This window comes from Paralichthys olivaceus, chromosome 1, assembly GCF_024713975.1.
Source record: "Paralichthys olivaceus isolate ysfri-2021 chromosome 1, ASM2471397v2, whole genome shotgun sequence".
Lineage (NCBI taxonomy): Eukaryota > Metazoa > Chordata > Actinopteri > Pleuronectiformes > Paralichthyidae > Paralichthys > Paralichthys olivaceus.
In genome coordinates, this window is record NC_091093.1 from 4,206,090 (window position 1) to 4,225,122 (window position 19,033).

General features: G+C 41.3%; 1 protein-coding gene across 5 annotated transcripts in view; it reads left to right on the plus strand.

Annotated features, from left to right (window-relative positions):
* Window positions 1-19,033, plus strand: part of znf536 (zinc finger protein 536) — a 214,707-nt gene that overhangs the window by 26,809 nt on the left and 168,865 nt on the right. For 4 of the 5 annotated variants that reach the window (XM_069530698.1, XM_069530742.1, XM_069530660.1 and 1 more), the window contains exon 3: window positions 17,195-17,329. The gene's annotated coding sequence lies outside the window, so the exon portion shown is untranslated. Of the gene's footprint in view, window positions 1-17,194; window positions 17,330-17,854; window positions 18,092-19,033 lie in introns of those variants that run through there. The other variant, XM_069530773.1, reaches the window with a different exon arrangement.

The window sequence follows — 19,033 nt, forward strand, 5'->3', positions numbered from 1 at the left end:
ACGGGAAAAGGGGGAGGATATTAAAGGTGTCTGTCACACTTGCACACCCCGCGCACACATCTTTTGTTTTCATTTAAATCTGTGTTTATCCGGGGAAAGTCAATTGAGCCTGCACTTGTTAAGCAGTGCTGTTGCTTCTCAGTCACGCTGCCGAGACATGTTGGGAGCTGCCCAGTACAGCGTCTGTTGGTGGGTCGTAGACTTTTAAAGTTCAAGATCACTGTAATCCCTTCCTCTTTTTCTTCCAGCCAGGAAGTTTTCGGGCTTCCATCACACAATGCATTATTTGATGCTCACAAACGTTCATGGTGGGTGTCGGGTAAATTAATGTCACGATGTTGAACTGAACTTTGTAAATGGGCATTGCCAATAGCCATGCTGTAATGCACTTAAATGTGTGATAAAGATCCCATCAAGACAATATCCACACCGCACACTTGAATCCCGTTGGGTTTAGCTCTCAACCTCAATACATTTAGAAAATTCAAACTATCAATTAAGACCTGTATTCACCTTTTGTCAGCTGAAACACTACATTTTAATATGTGATGCAACAGCTGCGGCCTACTTCTTTTTTCTCCAAATACTGGATGTCCACGCACAGAACTGTTGATATTCAATTATTAATCTCATATTCATTTAAGTTTAAGTGGGAAATTCTCCTGAAACTGACATGATCAGCTCAAGAATTTCTCTAAAAGTTTATCATTTTAATGGTAAATGCAAATCTCAAATTATTTCGGCCAGTATAACTGCACTTTTCTGGTGGAATCCAACCATTCATAAATGATAGTAAAAGAGTCCCTGAAGTTAGGTTATCTATGGATAACTGTTACGTCCAGTTTACCTAAAATAAATACTGGCAAGTTTAGGCGTGTGTCGCTAGATTGGAGTAATCACCCAGCAGCCGAGCTGCTCCCACTTATTGCTTTTTCACTTTTTGGACGATGCTAATGGCCTGAAGTATTAGCATGCACACTGGAAAGAAACGTAGTAACCCCTCCAAACCACGCCCCCCCACCCCCCGCCCCACACCCACACACCCACACACACACACACAGAGAGAGAGACACAGCTTGTCAAAAAGCCACAACGGCGTCAGTTCCTCTCTGTGTAGCTCAAGGAGACGATTAGCAAACAGTAGTGACATGGTAAACAGGTGCAAGCCATTATTCCTGGAGCTGGAGGAGCGTGGCCACCCCATCTCTCATAGTGATGGGCTGTTGCATTGTGTGCACTATATGTGTGTCTAGGTGTACGTCAGTGAGTGATGGGGGATCATAGGACGAGTACAAGCGAGGGATATGTCTGCTTTGTGAGGTTAGGATGCTTCATCCCACTAATCAGTACGTTATGATCATCAACATCATCTTGGCCATTGTTGTCGCGCTCACACAACAGGAATTAGACTCCAGTCTCTCTCTCGTTCTCTGGAATGTCACATTCGTCTTTGCTTTGCCTTAAATTTATACGCGTCTCTCTGACATCCCTCCTCTTCCTTTCTTTCTCTCTCCAATAATTACTCATATACCCTCTCACTTATTTGTATTCTTTTAATTTCTAATAGACCATCATCCTGAGAGTTGGCTTCCTGAGAAACACAGAAAGAGACGAGGGGGTCAGGGCAGTTTGTAAAAATTGATTGCTTGTAAAGTGCTAATCAATTAAAACCTTTTCTCTCAAAGCTGGGAAATTCATGTAATAACATTTATTATAATATTCAGAGCAGCAGGGTCTGAACATATACAGCATGGCAGCTTTCCTCTGCAGGACAAGCTGAGACAACCAGCCTGGCTGAATTATCACCCTGTATTCACATATGTCTCACTAAAGTGAGCAATGAAGACATTCAGACGAAATTACTTTTTGATTATACAAGTTTTCCAACTCCACACACAGATATTTTTTTTAAATTACTTTAGTAATAATAGTACTAATTGCTATTATCCTTATATGAGGCTACACTTCTCCAGTCAAACCATGTCTTGTTAATAGTGTGCTGTTTTGGAACACATTTTGCAGGCTGTAGTTTTATTAATCAAATATAGCATGGGTGAGTCATGTCGCTTTGGCTTGTGTCATATCTGAGGTATGTGCCACAGATTTTCCCTCATATTGGAAACAGAGCAAACACATGCTCCCTTTGACGTATTCTCACACCATTTCTCACACAAGGCACTTGCACACAAACTTACAGATGCATACACACACACAGATGGCTCGAGCAGAAAGAGATTCACAAACAGACCTGCACACACGGATGAGCATTTATGGAGACGCACATAAAGCCTTTACATACCAAACCTGCTGCTGAAGAAGGGGGCACGGCCAGTTGCTTCCAATGAATGTGAGTCTAGTAGTGTAAAGTAAGTACATTTACTGGTGCACTCTTCAAGGTCTATATCGATATATTGAGGGCAAGACATTAAGGTTGAATGAAGTATTTTTATGTGTTTACTGAATGGAATACTTCCAAAGCTGAGCAAAAAAATAGCAAATCCCTAAACATTTAAGTGCATTTTAAAAAGTTTGTGTTAAAAATCTCGACCTAAAAATAGGGGGATGGACACTGTCTCTCTTTTTCTGCCAGATACCATTAAAATGTTTTTGTGCATTCCACATAGTCTGGATTCTAATTCTAAGTAGTGATTCACTACTTTTCCCAGAATTCCTCTTATAAGTCACCAGAAAAAGATTGTGGAGTTTTTGCTTTTTCCTCATTTATTTATGTTATTAAAAGGATGTGACCAGATCATTTGTGAACATCAGGTCGTGTGTCTGATCACGGCCTTTATTCCGAAGCAGCTTTTTCCTCCGTTTGCATTGTTAACACTATTATGGAGAGAAAATAATTGTCACCTTCTCTCTTATGAATTATATATGTCACCGGTGTCAAAGTATTTTTAACTAAACACTTCCAAAACTTGACAGTTTTTTGGAAAATGAATTTAAGAGAAAACGTAGAAACATAAGGTGCAGGGGTGGCGGATGGAGAGGGGTCAATTTTCCCACAGTTTCCTCCTCAGTGTTGTTGGGTTAAGATTGTCACTGCTGTGTGGTTCTCTACCCTGCTGATATAAATACAACATGATTGGCATCACAGCTCTCTCCCTCCCGCTCTGACAGCCTTCATTTGCTGGAGGAGTGGCAGACTTGGTGGGAGTTAATGATTATAATTATTTAGCTTTTTTTTTTACATTGTGGGATAATTATTTAAGAGGTTTGTGTAGTCATTGTTGTAATCAGTAAAGAGAGATTACAGAAAATCCGGATGCCAACAGATGGCACTTGGCTGTTGTCGTGGCTTCATGTTAAACCCAGTACAGTGCACGCGGTGGCAGAACAGGCCACAGTGAGGGGACGATAAAAAAGGGATCAAATTATAAAACAGTTGTTTCTTCATCATAAATCAATTCATCTTGTCATTCTATCCCAGAGAAGAAAATGATTCAGATGTTGTTAGGATTTTGTGTGTGTGTCTGTGTGTGTTTGTGCTATCCACTGACACAGGCATTTTCCCAAAGTGGTGGGGTTTTGGGGCGCAGTTAGAGTTGTAGGCGGATGTAAAAGAAAGCGTTCAGCACAGAAGAGTATTTGACCAGAGAAGCCCAGACCCCGTGACTTTATCTATTAACACCACAGTGCACTGCCATGGTCGTTCACACGCAACCCAATTCACAAAGAAGGTCGGCGTTTGTTAGCTTTGCTCCTCCGGGACACCAGCTGCTTCAACCACCTCCTGGCCTGTGAGCCGACGCCACTCTCACTTTCACGTCCACAGTCGCATATCATTTCAGTTTTTCTACATCTGTGTCTATTTATGTGTTTCTTGATGAGTGAGAAAGAAACAGATACATACAAAGTGAGGTGAGGGCACTTGCTATCCAGGGTCGGGGAGCAGGGAGGAACACCAAGGCTGCTGGCCTACATTCCTGACTAATTGTATAATTGGAAAATCTCTCCAAATGAGCAAGCAAGCCCCCCTCCCACCACCACCACCACCACCAACCACATCCCCCCTACTCACTTAACACCCCCCCCCATTCCCACACACACATGCACATACACACACACATGCACGTCCTTCAAAGCAAATCACAAAAGAGCATTTTGGGAATGATAATAATTTCAAAAAGCGTCGATTATTAATCCCACACACTACCATCCCTGGCAGCAGCAGCTAGTCTGGTTAGCACACACACACACGCAGTGCCACAAACGCACACCCATTATCTGATAGTGTCGTACTTGTGTCAAATTTAAATAAAGGTTAAAGGAATGATGTCCAGTGGGAAAAATTGATTTGAAATTTTATTTGAATTTACTGAATTTATTTTTCCCCATGAAAGCTAAAAGCTTGTTACAAAAAAAATGTGTAACATCTTTAAAATGCTCTTATTGATTAGTACTGAGGGGGCGGGAAACATTAAAATGAAACTGGTATAATTAAAACCAGCAGAGGCCTTAATATCTTGTTCCTGCCACATCTTTCAAATTCCACAGCCCCAAACTAACACAGGCTTTCTTCTGTGAATCTGATGTCTCAACTCTAAACCGAGATAACCCCATGACATCACCATGACGTCGTCATAATATATTTTCCACAGGCTGCATCGTACTTATGAATTGAGTCAATTTAGTACAAACAAAAAAAACCAAACAAATGCAACCTCTTTTATTTTCATAAATAAATAATTTTTAAATAATATTATGCACAATATGGGATGACCTACCTGTGTACTGTGTTAGCGCTCATATTTTACTTTTAGCACTGGAGCTCATGGTCAAATTGGATTTCATGATTTATGGTCCCTGCCACGTGCCGTTCATTTCCATGGCTACAGAGGGACAGGCGGGTGGAGATGATTTCTGAGGTCGACAGTGGTGTCTAACAGGATTGCGGGGTGCTGTTAAAACGAAGCCGTTAATTAATGCTATTGATTAGCAAAAAAAAAAAAGGCAAATGTGATTTGCATACAGCCCAAGTGATCAATGCATTAACCGATTTTTTTTTCTCCCCCTCTGAAATCTGATTTCCTGAGTTTTCAAAGTGAGAGAGAGTTCAGACTAATGTGGATCGATTGGACTTTTCTCAGACAAGAATACAAAGCATTTTATTAGCCAGTGAAGGGTGAAACATACCAGGACAGTAGACACAGTTTGAAGTTGGATTATGTTTGTGTGTCTAACTTTGAGAAAAAAGGACTACTGTAATATATTTGTTAAAACCGATATCGCTACTGTCATATTCCCCAAAACATACGAATAAGGGGATATATCTGCCGGCCCAAACAAAAGTTTTCTAAAAGGCAATAATGCAAAAATAACATCAATGACAATAACAGGGACATGAAAAAAAAAGAGGTGTTAATAAAGCAATATGTTGTTTTTCTCCCCTCTCCTTCCTTTCCCTCTCTGTCAAGAGCAGCTTATTATAGCGTATTGATTTATAAAGCTTTAAATGTGATCCTCCATGTCGAAGTCAAGGGCAGGGATTGAAAGAGAAAGAGAGAGAAGAAGAGAGGGAGGGAGGGAGGGAGGAAAGAAAAAGAGAGGGAGAAAAAAGAAAGAAACACTAAAATGAAGGGAAAAAGGCGTCTGGAGACGGATAGAGATAGAAAGAGTGCCCACGACATGGGGAAGTGGCAGCAAGGCATTTTCAGAGCCGCCGTGGAACACAAAAGGGTAATTGTTTTAGCCCAGATGTTGCATTCGCACAACAAGCAGGATACAATGTTCCTACTGAGCTGATGAGCCCAATCAGTGAAATGATTAAAAATTGATTTTGTCCCTGTAATTACAGTATGTAAACTACTTAGCCGGGATTGCAAAGGAAGTGATTTTCTAATTACGTATATACTCTGGTGTCTAATGATTGGTTTTTTGAAGTAATGAAGAGAGGGTCCTAACGACTCCACTGTGTTCTGTTGTTGAAGGGAGAAGGCAAGAGAAGGGGTGTAGGGTTGTGGTGGTGAGGCATTGGGGGTGGGGGTGGTTGTGCGGGTGAGAGAGAGCATCGTTAGGGCAAGACAGCAGGCTCGGATACAGAAGGGGGATGAAAATTGAATTTTTGCCAGCCACTGCTAGCACGCTAACACGGGGGCCCTGTGTTCGTTTGCATGGGATCTGGAAGCTAAATGGAGGCTGTGACTTCTCATGGGGGTCGCCAGGCCTTAACCAGCCCTGGCAATCTGGACCCTGCAATTAAAACCGCACGGGGGTTAGTGATTCAGGACATTACACATGCACAGGGGAATTAACACTTGTGCAGGCCACAGGCACACTGAAATAAGCATGTAGCTAGACCCTTCTGCTCTGTATATATTTCACCAAGCTTCATATGCAACTTTCTAAGCCACGACTGAAATAAATTCAGAACAAAGCAGCAGTTTGACATGTGTGACCTTTAATAGATTATGTACAGTGATGATCTTATTTTAATATATTGTTTTTGTGTCAGTTTGAAGCTATATCATTTTAATTGCACTGGTTATTAGCAAAGACTGCAAATGGACAGCATTTATATAGCGCTTTTCCATTCTTAACGACTACTCAGTCAAAGTGCCTTACACATGGGTCACATTCACACATACATTCATACAGCACTTGTATATATGTAGTGTTTATTTCTAACATCTAGTTTACTTAATGATGATAGTTCGATCAGGGGCAATTTGAGTTTTCATCCTAATGCCACAGAGAGGGGGAGGGGGGGGCTGTCCTTGAGACAAAAAGAAAAGAAGGATGCTGAAATCAGGAGTTTGCTTTCCATTGGAAACCAAGTCAAACAACGAGGAGATCAAGACTCATGAGTCACAATTAGTGAGGGCACAGTTCTCTTGAAAACCTCCAGGACAGCCATTTGAAACATCTGGAACTCTGCTCTCTGAGAAAACTAAAGCAAATCCAAGAACATCTTGATCTGAATATTGACAATACCTTCTGCAAAAAAAAAATCAGCGGGACCAAAATGTCCAAATAGTAGATCATTGGTTCACCCGGAAGATTCAATAATCATTGTCAATGGGGGATAATCAATTTTAACTTTATAACTCTGCTCAGAGAATTCCAATTTTGATAGAATCTTTGCCCTGACTGGTTGTGACACATTGATGAGTTGTGATCAGGTGGAGTCAGAGGAAAAACTTTGGTAAATACTAATTTGAAGATGATGCAAGAAGGGACAGTCCAACCTACAAATTATGATTAACTTACATTAGTTCTGGACTGGCTGGACCGTATTTGGATTGTTTCCACACATAAGTCATTGAGATAATATTGTAAATAATCGTATTAATCTTTGAATCAAATTGAATGTCTGCAAGATGCAATGATGAGAAAAAGAAAACAAACACAAATCCCACAAACCTTGAGCTTTCCATTTTACAAAGTATTTATTTGTGTCAGAACAATATTGTATCTAATAGATTTCAAATAGAATTTGACTTAAACTTTATTTATTATATTGTATTGTGCATTCTGTTATCATTTCTGTATCAGACATATGGTATATCAGAGCGTGTGTGACAGAGGATGATGACGAGAGAATTTGTCCAAATCACATTTATTTGTGCTTGTTTAATTTTCTTACAAAACTCATTTAAGAACATCAGCATTCATGATAAAAAAAGAAATCAATTATCTTTGCCTTAGGATGCTTTTATTTGGAAAAGACTCAAATTAACATTGGAAGATGAGTTTATTTGGGTTATGTCATCTTAAGGCTGGTGCACTCAAGTGAGTACTGGTTGAAGAATCCCTTTTCTCTAGTTTTCCTCTGTTACCTCCTCTTTTCTCATAAACCACAACTTGTTGAGGAGTCAAAGGTCAAACCTTTTGACCCGGGTAATAAAATAGAATCAACCATTAAGTTCGGCACACAGTGTTATTGTGATGAGGCACAGAGACAACCAAGGAGTCACTCTATCAGGCAGGGAATATAGAGATAAACTTACAGGGTTGCAGAGCACATAAAGAGCACATAAATCATACCGCACAGAACGAGCCGCTGCCTCAGCCACGGCTTTGCTCTCCTTCTGTGCTCTTAACATATCTAACAGAGCTGAACACATTTCTCTTATCTTCTCTTCAATATTCAATATTTAATTATGACTTTATTCATTTATTTTTTAAAATAATTCTTCTGGAGAAATAAAAAGATGTGAGTTAAGCCTCTGATTATTGGGAGGGAAAGATCTGTGGTTTTTCGTTCCTCTGGAACATTAATAAGTGACAGAAAGCTAGATTAAGAAAGCTGGGATGCAGCTAGAAGGAAAAACGACAAAGCTTTGAAATGCTGCCAGTATCACCAACTGTACTCTTCTGACACAGCTGATTGTAAGAGAAGTCGGCGCAGCCAGCGTATGCCTTTAATAATGCATTTACTTAGGCTATGATCTATCATTTTGTACCTTTTGACATGCGATATTGAAATTTAATATTGCATCAATACAAATGATGTATTGCCAGTCGTCGGGAGAAAGGATCTGGATTGCAAAAAGATCTCTCTGAATGCATTTCACTCCTCTCTCTCTTTTCTTTTCCAAAGCTTCTTTGTACTCGAGTAGGAAGGCATAAGAGAAACATCTGTCTTACCCCTCCACCCCTTTACTCCCAGCTTTGATATGTGTGTTTAAAAATATGACAAGTCAAAATGCTCAGGGAGAAAGTCTTCTGCTCAAACCAGAGTCAAAAGAGGCTTGGAAAGAGAAAAAAGTGGGGGGTGGGGGGGAAATGGAAGTAAGAAGCAGAGGGGAACATGACAGCAGTGGCTGAGGGAGACGTCACGCACTGTAGAGATCTTTGACATGACTCTTTAGTGTGGTGAAATCCCACAGGCGATATTTGGGCTATGAGAGCAGCGTTAGGTGAAAGGAACCAAAGGCTGCTGCTGCACTGTCAGTCTAGCCTGTCTGCTCAGCGAGATAGGGCTGCACCGATAGCAGCGCAGGCTGATGTCAGTCTCAAGTTGGTTTTTTAACATGTCAAAAAGATCTCCGCACCCAACACCTTGCTACAAAGGGGAACTTACACATAAATACATAGATAATGTAATAAATGATAATAATAATTCAAATAAAATGGATTTTCAACATTTTTACATATGGGTGATAAAGTACTTGATAATTCCATTAATATTTCCTGTGTTGCCCAATGAAAGAAGCCATCAATGTTGTTGAAGATCAGTCATCACACTGGATTCAGTAATTGTTATACCGCAACATTTTTATTGGCAGTGAAGCGAAATGTATAAATGGGTTTGAACTTTGTGAGAGAGGCTGTGATTGTGTGGCAGATGCAGCAGGTACGAGGTTACTCCCATAACTGCAAATAATTTCCTTAACCTGAGTCATACTGAAGACTTTCATATAAAATGGATCATCAATGACATGCTACATGGCATCCTGCCACTTCAGAGGGCACTTTCAGCTGATGACAACATCTTTATTGGATGTTTCTGTGAAACCTCAGATCACTGTCAGTTATTTTTATTTTACCACAACAGGGGCCACTTTTACCAAAAATGTACACTTTGTGCGACACCTGCACTTGGCAGTTTAGGTACAGTTAGGAAAGGGAAACAACATGGTTATGGTATGATCACTATGGCAACTAAAACACCAGGTTAATGTCAGGGATGCAGTTTCCACCTTGTCATATAAAATGTACATTGTGAATTGTTGGCATAGTAAGGTTAGTCAAACACATTGTCGATAAACAAACCTTTAACATACCAGGCCATGATAACCGCGATTTAGTTCTTCTCTCGTGTTTGTCAGTGTAAAGCTCTATCAGTCAGTCAGTCAGTCAGTCTGGGGGTGATGCTGCTTTGGTGTCACCTCTTTTACACTGATAGATTTTGCCCTTCCGAGGTTTAGTCTTTTTTTTTATTAGATCATCACTCTAGTAAACCATCCAATGAGAACACACTGTACTTGACAAGTGCTCCCTGCACCAATCACCCAGCCGTGGAAACATTTTAAGAGTTGAGATGATGACGACGCCAACAATCAGGGCTTTATATTCCATTTTCACAGAGTAGTACCACCACCTCTGAGCTCCTGAACCCTGTCAACATTCTCTCAACAAGGTGGTGTAGACCTTTTAATACCATGATCATGATTTACCTGTAGCACCAGTGGGCTTTTTAGCGCAGTATTTGACAGCCGCTGGGTTTTAATTCATGTTAATGCAGGTATTTCAATGACGAGCATCTATTAATGTTGTTTCTCAGGTCATGATAACCGTGGTGTATTAGAGTGATGATCAGGTATTTAGACTATCTTAGGTGTTCTGCTTTATAATGATTCTGCAAATAGATATTTTTTATAAAAAAAACTAAATAACTAAATAAAACTAAATTATGTTATATATCTAACTAAATTCTGGTGACTGTGGGTTATCTGAATGATGTTACTTTGTATCCTCAGACTTTGAAACAACATGCATTCCTTCCGCTGCAAAAAAAAACCATCTGAAGTTCTTGCTGCTTGACAGCTCAACTAAACTGCTGCAGACTTGCTCGGTGTGAATGCATCCTAACACCACCTCATCACCAGCCACTGACTGCCCATGTCACGTTCTTTATGGGGGAAAAAAAGGCTTGTGATGGGCTTGATGATTGCAGATGACGGTGTTGATGATGATAGTGATGCTGTCAGTGGCGGTGATGATTACGACGATGCAGAGGGTGGCCATTACAGTGATACTAGTGAATTATTACATATTCAGCTAAGATACACCTAACTTTCACAGTTCTGACACGTTTCCTCTGTAGGCGTGAAATACATTTCAACAGACAGATCAAAATGAGAGTGTGTCATATCGATGACTTGGCATCCACTACAACATCTTTTCACGCGACTCCGGGTGAATCAGAGACGTTGACCTGTTATTGTGTGTGCTTGTGTCACTCTTGTTCCAGAGACCTGATGAGTGTGTGCGGCTGTTTCATTAACACCACGTTAGTCTCAAATATATTTGCATTTCTAAAACTGATGTACGGATGTCAATTCAACAAGGAAAGGAATAAACAGTTTAGGCGATGATGCCTGCATGGATTTGGGATCTATTCACAGCTTCCCTCTCATACCTTCATGGCCCTCTCTGCGAAAACAACACTTGACACAAATTTCCGGTGAGGTTGTCTTCTTGATTTACTGATTACGTTCAAACATTTTACTTTTTAACAGATTCTGTAGTGTAAAATCAGTACAGTGTTGCTCATTTCTGCACGGCCTCCATGCATGTTGACCTTTACGTTGCCCTGACACTGCTCTGAACATCTATGAAGTCTGATGTGTACGGATATGTTAACAGTGGGGAAGAAAGACACAGCGAGAGAGAGAATTAGATGCACTTGGGAGGTGCATTGTGTCTTGGTGAGTTCCCCCGCTCTCTGCCTTATGTCAAGGCTTTATTACTGCACCTGCCAAGGTCCTGACCTGATACACACAGGATGTGCCTTTCTGGTACTTTCCAGAAAACTGGCTTTGATAAAAGGGCCAGTCGTGAAGCTTTGGAAATGCTCAACACCTTACAAATTACAACATCACTGACATTGTTGAAAGGATTGTTTGAATCACCAAGAGAACAATTACAGATAATTCATCATTTTTGACTGAATATCTTTGGATTGTTGGTTGGACAAAAGCAGCAATTTGAAATTTGCTAACACCTTTTGAGGCATATAAAAATGGACCTCGACATTTAGAAACACAATACCAACAAAACAGTCAATGAAAATGAAATAAACATTGGGCTCTTTGAAATTTCATTTTTTTAAATGTACTAAACAGTGAATTTGTCAATTGAAAAAGATATTCACAGATGAATGGTGACAATAAACAAATTGTTACTTTAAGCTCTTGCATTGCAGCGTGAGATTGGGAATCGACTGAAGTTCCTTCATGGTGTCACTTAGTGTGTTCATATTTCCAATGATATCATACTGAGGGAGGTTTCCTGGTTTACTCTTAGCTGCTGCTTCAGTCACATCAAAGCTATGCTTGTTTTTCAGTCTACTCCTTTATCTTTCCTTATCTTGTCCCCTCTTAGTTCCCTCCTCCCTGCTTTTCTTCCTCTTGCCTCAGTGGTGCATTCTGCAGGTCAACACCTCAGCGGGTGGGGCACTGTGGGCCAGGTGACCTTTGTCGGTCATTGTTTTGCTCCTCACACCTCACCCGGGGAGAAGGGTAGGGAGCTTAGTTCCTTACACCTGCCACTGTCTTTACTGTTGTAGTGCTGGAAATTGGCATGGGGCACACTTATTGTTGGTCTGCGAAGGACAGTAGGTCCCATTTGCATACATGGCCACCAGTTGGTAAAGTGAGTGGACGCGTATCATGTACAATGCAGTAGACTGAACTTCTGATGGCCCTTATATCAGTAACTGCTCTGAGCCTCGCTCAGCCAGGTTGAAAAGAACCAAAACAAGCGGTTGCTATGTAGATAGCTGTAACGAAAGTGACGTTAGATTCCAAATCCGATTTACATTCCTGTGTGTGGCATTGAGAGATAAATCAAATTGTACCTCAAGTGAATAAGGGAATGGAGATGAAATGAAATACCCAAATGCTGCCTCCACTGGGGCCTGATTGAGTTCAGGTGGCTGGAAAGTATCTCACCCAGGGCTAGTTGTCAGTGAAGGATCTGCTGTCTTCTCATCTCTCTGTGCTGCAGGGCTAACTAGTGAACATCGGGTGAGTTGCTCTGACGGATGTTTGTGTGCCTCCTGTGTTGCTGGGGGACGGGCCGTTGACACACTTCATATTTCAAAGGCGAGGTCTGAGGAAGAAATGAAGATTGATGTGGAAAAATGGTGCGGCAACCCATTGCCCATTTGATACATATATTATCATTTACACTTGCGTGACACCTTGGTGCGTGTCTTTACATCTATATATACATATGCATGGGACTTGATGCACATTCACGTTGGGGGGTGGGCTTCCTGTTATTATAGACATGTGATATAATTGCATTTGATCTCCAAATAAACAGGGAATCAGTCCATCTCCTTGGTGGAGATGGCAGATGTGATGGACGAGCGCATTAGTGGCGAGGACAACATTAGATTTGCTCAAAATTATTGATCTTTTGTTTGTGAGCCAAGTCGGCAATAAATAACAGTGCATGGGAGATGTGACTCATTATCACCGTGCCAAAAGCCCGACAGACCTCTGTCAAAACACACTCTCCTTCCCCCCTTCTCTGCCTCCTTCCTTTCATCTCCGTCACTACAAACCAATTTAATCTGTTTTTAATCCTTCCCTCTTTTCTGTCGCCGGTGCATTTAATACAAGGCCTCACTGTCACTATCTGATTCCCTTAAAATTTTAATCCTGCACTGATAACCCTGTATTATTACACATTACACACACAGGCAGCAGGACACTCGCATACCGACACATATACACATGCAAATGTGTACACACAACGGTTAGTGGCTCTCTCAGTGTTTTATTCCTTTTTACCTTCTTAGTGAAGAAAAAATCCTTTTATCACACAATGGGTAATTTATATCCATTACCAGCGTTTTCAATCCTTTTCAGCGCGGCTGTCACTGCCTTTGGCACACTCGTGATTAATGTGATCTAATAATAGTGTGCCATTATATTTCCTTTAGTAAAACATGTACCAACATCCTATTCAGCCCCACGAAATTCATTGCCCCTTAAAATATTTTCCCTTTTTTTGTTTGAAAGACAAGATTGCTGTTTTTTTTTCTCCATCTCGTTGCCTCCTAGGAGGTGATTATTTGTTGGGGTGTGTGTGGGGGGGATTAGTGATGGCACTTCCCTTATTTTCAGACACTTATGGGAATGATGAGAGGTGCAATGATTCACGGTGGTTTGTGTGGCTGTGTGTGTGCATGTGTGTGCGCATGTGTGTGTGTGTAAGCTTGTTCTACAGGTCAGTGTTAGCATGTGGTCGAGTAGAACATGGTGTGTGCGGCTGCATTGGTGACTGACAGAGAGAAGACGTTGAGAGAAGCAGATATATGTTTTGTCTGGACATTTAAAAATGTGTAGTTTAATTTGGCCAAATTTGATTTCATTTTTACAATTTTTTGCAAAAGCTTTGTGACTTCGGTTTTATTCTTTGGATTGAAAAATGAATTTCATTGACAAATGTCTGAATTGATTTTAATAATATAAGAATGACTTGGTAATAAAATTAGCTGTAAATATTGTCTTAAATTACTGATTTTATAAAAATGTATTCATATAAGCATCCACACCCCTTACCACAAATGATTCCACTTTTTTTCTATGTAGTTTGTAGGTTGGTGGTTTGGAATGGGTGATGGGGAGGAAAGATGCTCTCCATGGAATGTGACTAGGATTAGGTGTGCATGTGTGTGTGTGTGTGTGTTGTGTGTGTGTGTTGCCAGGGAGGTGGTCCAGCAGTGGGCTCTGCTTCCTCCCAGCCGGACAGCCTGAGCCAGTCTGCCACTCATGGGGCACGTTTCAGGCGGGGAGGTGCCAACGCGTGCAGACACACACGCGCTCACACACGCACACACACAAACACTCATATGCATGCATGCATGTATGAAGTTGTGCACAGACCCACACTGTCCTGGCTCAGTCCCACAAAGCGGGTTAACCCTTACTGGGTTCTTAGACTTGTATCCAGGATGAACAGGTGGTCCCACAAAACATGGGCATCCATTTCCTCATGACTTATCCCAGAGTGTGTATGTGTGTGCATGTGTGTTGTGACGAGGGAGGGGTAGACAGACACATGGGAGTAGAAAAAAAAAAAGGACTACGCAAGACTATACATGACTGTGTGGCTGCAGCACACCTTTTGTATGTGTGGGGGTTTTGTAGGGTGGCTGGTGTACAGAGCAGCTTGCGGAGGGTCCCGCCACTGTGTGAAATTGACATCAGATGGCCGTTGTGACAAGAGCAATATTACATCCAACTTCCATTTAGCAAGGGACAGCTAATATATGTGTGCCGAGTGAACGCTTGTTTGTGTGTGTGTTCATCAGCACCTGACCCCAAAATCTGACCACACCAAACACAGCTGCCAACACTTTACATCTATATCCCCCCGACCCGCTCCGTGCCTCTCTGCTTTTTCCCCTCATTTTTTCTCTTGAATCCCTTCATCCAGCATCCTTCCATTAAATATAACTTGTATTGAGCCACATCTTATTCCCTTCAATCTTCCTTCCCCTCCTGTCTCAAGTGATCCCTTCCCAGCAGAGAAAATCGAAGGTAAACCACTTCTAAGGCAAAAACGGTGCACACCACTTTGGCTGTTTTAAATATCACCCTCTGATAGATGCACACTGGTGATACTTGCTTTGGTAAAACACGTCAGAATCACAAACTTTCTTGTTCATCATCTGGCGGCTGCGATAATGAAAGTTACACTCAGCATCTGGGGGCCGCGGCACATAGCGGAGACCTTTTCTGCCTTTTGATACCGTGGCTCATTTTTATTACACTTTATTTGTTCTTTTGTGATTATTCTACGGCTCAGTCCCTCGAAACCCCAGACACATGAAACAGACATTTTGGAAAATATGAGCAAGTAAGCAAAGTGAAGGGGAGAAGGGCAGAAGGAAGAATGGAGCTAAGGAGATAAACATAAACAGAGAGGGAGAAAAAGAAGGTTTCTCTCTGAGTCAGCGGCTTTTAGCAAAGTCTGATTAAACGAGGTGGGAAACCGCTTGGGGTAGTAAATAACAGAGGTGTCAAAATGTTGCTTAATGACCTGGATATCTACTGCATGAAATATATAGCTGCACATCTATGCAGGAGCAGATTTTTTCTTTCTTTAATGCTTTAATGTCTAAGGGGAGTTCAGATGTTTAAAACAACTTAGTGGGAGTGAAGGGGAAGATCACTGTTTAGGGTCTTCTGACAAAAGACAGGAAGGCAAAATGTTTTAATTTTTTTATTGTGGTTTGATTTAAACTGTATAATTCCCTCCTTATTCAAATTCACCTACACTAAATAACATTGTTTTAAAAAATGTAAAATAATAATTCATGTAATCATTTTCTGTCTGAGTCTGCAGCTGAAAATCTGTCACATAAATTATCAATCAAGACCTACTGCAAATCACCAGATTTTAATGTATGGATACTAAAATACTCTTCAAACTGGAACTTGTCTATTATTATATACTATTCGGAGCATATGGGATCTTTTTTGTCTCTGATAAAGTTTGTCTTTCCTTGTCTTTTAGGACAGAGGGTGCTGTCCACCTCTGTCGACTCATACACAAACACATAAGTTACTAGAAATTGTCAGAATTATGCAAAGACTTTCATTAAATGTGTAATAATAATGATTTCTTTGTGTATCAACTAAAGCTTGAGAGTATAAGCATATTGTGTTTTTCATTAAAACTCAGTTGCCTAAATACATTATTCTAAAGAAGTTATAGGTTACTACACAACCCAATACATTGGGCAACAGGTTGGTCATTTTATTTGGGACTCCTCAAGTTTTCCATATTATACAGCAACAGCAGATGTATTTATCATATGATGGTTCAGTTGCTTGAAGCTTTATTATTGTCACGTGTAATGGTTGGCACCTTCATTCATTAAAAATATCAACCATAAACATGAAAATCAGCACTGCAGTTTATTCTGACTTACACTGTGGCCTTTATTTAAGATTTCTGCATTGAGTAGAAACTACTGACACAGAAAGACACATACAGAAATATTTGAGGGATAAACACATTGTTTCTTACTCTTTTTTTTTTCACGAGACCATAAGGAAAAGACATATCACCAGGCTCATCTTCTTTATGCTAAATGTGTCATGGTTAAGATGTTTGCAGGTTGTTTTTTTACATATCATAGGAGCCTATTGTTATTGGAATATGGGCAAAACTTAAAGAAATGGTGACTTACACCAAAAAGTTGATGAAACGTTAAATGGTTTGAAGAGCACAATGAAGAAAAGTTGGTGTGTGAACAGGGGGCAGAGGGAGAATGAGCAGTGAGCTGGAGGTAATCAGAGGTTATTGCAGAGCAGTCAGCAGTACATCAGTCAATTTACCTTCCCCTCCCTTTACCAGGGGGGAACCCCTTCCAGACGAGGAGGTGCGAGAAGCAGGGATGGAGGGAGGGAAGGAAGGGGAGCAGTGGTGGAGCGGTGAACTCAGCAATTTCCCTTATCTTCTTTTTTTTCTGTCTCTCTCTGTTACCGTCTCGCAGGGCTCCCTGATCAGTGTCGACCAGAAGCGGAGCTGAAGCTGTCGCTGGCTTAACGGGGCTAAGCACACTGTCACGCTGTCTAAGAAGCTACCCACCCACAGTCTGAGGTGACTCAGGGCTTCCACAGAACAGGAGGTGAGGAGGTGAAGGAGGGGAAAGGGGAATGATAGAGGTTGGAGGAAAGGAGACCCGGGGTGGAGAGGAAAGCAAAGGGAATAATGACAGTGGACCTATTTGAGTATTTGTGATGGCACTTTTGCATGATTAAGTCAAATTCAAGTGACGGGGGGGGGGGAAAGAAAATATGTGGGAGAAAAGAGAGGAAGTTGGGACAAAGAGGAGAACTGTCTCATAAGCCTTGGTAACAGGTATCCACCTTCTTTAGTCTGTATGGTGTGATGATGACGATCACATGAGGATGATCATCATAATGACACACAGATGCACACATTCATGGGCACACGCACACACACACACACACACACACCCACGTCCGTTACATGTAGACGTACAGGGCCTGCATGGGCATATCAACAGATAATTCCTATTTAATCCCATCAGTTATCCTTTGTAGTAGGGTTACTCTGTCTATCTTTAAGTCCAATCTGGCTGTCTCTTATCTCCTGTGTCATTCTTCTCTCCAGTGCCCAGACCAGAGGCTGTGTATGGTCTAGCTTATGTAATATAGGTATGCATGAGAGTGTGTGACTTGACCTACCTCTGAGGGCTTAAGATAAGGGAGGGGAGTGCAAAAAGTGCATCTGAAGCCCTGGAAGGTGTGAGGAGAAGTCAGGGCCTTAGAAACGTAGCGTTTGTCTGTTTGACAAGACTGAAGTGGAAACCCTGCAGGCCTGCGCGACCCGGGCCTGATGCTCTGACATGCTCCGAGGACGCGAGGTTAGTTCACCCGGTAGCTATTTCTTATCCAGCTGTGGAAATGCATCTACAGTCATATCAGGAATATCTAGCCAAGGTGTGGATGGACTTGTTGCATTCTTCTGTTAATAGTAGGGCCTAATACATGTAGCCATGGTAGTGATTTATTTCCATTGATATTAAAGTGTGGATTTAGTGTGATGCTGCTTTGGCATCTTAGCTCAGTAACATGACAGAGTTAGTGAACTCTTCCCTCATCTTTTCCTTTGCCAAATTTGGACGCTGACACTAAATGAATCTGTCATAATTCATATATGAGTGGGAGGATGATATATATATCTTTACTATATATACTCTATGTGTCTCTGTGTGTGCAGTGAGTGGTTGTAAAGTGAAGCATTATGGCAAAAAAAAAAAAAAAAAAAGCCTGAATAATTTAGTGCTCACATTATTTTCTAATGCCATTCTTTAGAATCTGACTGCGTCACTCTAACAAATGCCTATGATGGAAAGTTCAGGGGATTTTGGAGGGCGCCTGTGAACAGTGAGTGATGGCAACCAGCCGACTCTCAGCTCCCTCTTGTCTACCAGCGGCTCCATGTGAGCCCCATGCACCATATTCCTGTCTCAGAACTAACGGCGTGGTGAATCGAAACAAAAAGGCCACATATTTTATTTATGTGTCAAAAGTGGGTTGAAAGGAGTGTAAGAAGGAGGGAGCAGGGTGTATCACTCTATCCGTCGGTTGATATCATTCCATCCGTGCGGATCAATTCTCCCAGACAGAGGGAGATAAGAAAGGAGCGGGCGCACAAAGGAGGGAGAGAGGGGAGGAAGAAGAGCTGAAATGGTGGTTGTATTGATTTGTCAAAGAAATACAGCGTTGCGTGTTTTGCTTAAACATCCACATAAACCTGAGCTGTCAGAGGTGGGCGGTCATATGCTGACATTTGACCACACAGA